This window comes from Frankliniella occidentalis, unplaced genomic scaffold, assembly GCF_000697945.3.
Source record: "Frankliniella occidentalis isolate FOCC.00 unplaced genomic scaffold, Focc_3.1 Scaffold3, whole genome shotgun sequence".
NCBI classification, from domain to species: Eukaryota; Metazoa; Arthropoda; class Insecta; order Thysanoptera; family Thripidae; genus Frankliniella; species Frankliniella occidentalis.
This window is the reverse complement of record NW_026267133.1, coordinates 3973469-3974682: the sequence shown is the minus strand read 5'-3', so window position 1 is coordinate 3974682 and position 1214 is coordinate 3973469. Positions and strand designations below refer to the sequence as shown.

At 57.2% G+C, this 1214-nt stretch overlaps 1 protein-coding gene across 1 annotated transcript in view; it reads right to left on the bottom strand.

Annotated features, from left to right (window-relative positions):
- LOC113201905 (uncharacterized) overlaps positions 1–1214 on the bottom strand; it is a 167512-nt gene that overhangs the window by 28725 nt on the left and 137573 nt on the right. The gene's annotated exons all lie outside the window — the stretch shown is intronic.

The following is a 1214-nucleotide window of genomic DNA, read 5'->3' as shown; positions in this document are numbered from 1 at the left end:
GGAGGTGTCTGCGTCCCCACCCGCAAACTCGTCGTGAAGAAGAGCAGGAGGGGAAGGGGTGGACGGGAAGGGGTGGAGGGGAAGGGGAGGGAAAGGTGTGGAGGGCCCCCTGAATGTGACAACGCCCTCACCTCGTTAATCATTGGCCGAGTCGTCAGCCAATCAGGTGCGGTGACGCAGTAGTCACGTGATAAGTAGACCACTGGCGCTTCTTAAAAAGGCCCCCCCTCCCCTCTCTTTGTAGCCTCTAACGACTCGTGTCGGCCTCGCATAACGGTAGAGGCGATCATCCGCAATGCGTCTATCTCTCTCGCCCCCCCCCCTCTGTCTGTCTCTCTCTGTCTCTCTCTCTCTCTCTCTCTCTCTCTTCATTTCACTCCTGTCCTCCCCTCTATTTCCTCCTCTCCTTTCTTCCACGGAGCCTTACTCAAACGTGAATATTATCCCGGGAGAGAGGGAGAAAGAGAGAAAGAGAGAGAGAGAGAGAGAGAGAGAGAGAGAGAGAGAGAGAGAGGGAGCACCAGCAGCAGCTTAATGAAAGAGATCAAAGACTTTTTCGCGGGAAACTAGGCAAAAAGTGGTTGCGTCAACAAAGTAATATGAAAATACAAAATTTCTTTTCAGAGCTCCTTCCGTCCGGCTGGCAGGAGGGGCGCGCGCCTGCAGCCTTATTCCAGGAAGCTGCTGCGGTGGAGAAGGAGATGAAGGTGTACGTTGTACTCGCCGCTGGGACCTGCTCCCCCGCGCCCGCGCTGCCCCACCCTTTCCCCCTCAGAGTCGCTGCGACGAGCGGTCCTCGGAATTTGAATTACTTCTCCGCCGGAGCGTGGCGGGGCGGGGCGGGGCGGGGCCAACAAATCCGAAGGGGCTAATAAAAGTCCAGTCACGCGGGGACAGTACAAAGGAGCCGCGCCCGCCCGCGCCCCCAAAAGCGCTCCGCATAAAATGAATGACGATCAGCGACAGAGAGGCTTGTTTCTAATCACAAGAGACGGGGAGCGCACCCGCAGACGGGCGGGGCAGAGCGAGAGAGAGAGCGAAAGAGGACAGTGAGATAGCGATCGAGAGCGAGTGAGAGCAAGTGAGATAGCGATCGAGAGCGAGAGAAAGAGCGATCGAGATCGAGTGAGAGCAAGTGAGATGGCGATCGAGAGCGAGCGAGTCAGAAAGCGAGAGCCCGTGGGTGAGTGAGTGAGTGAGAGAGAGAGAGAGAG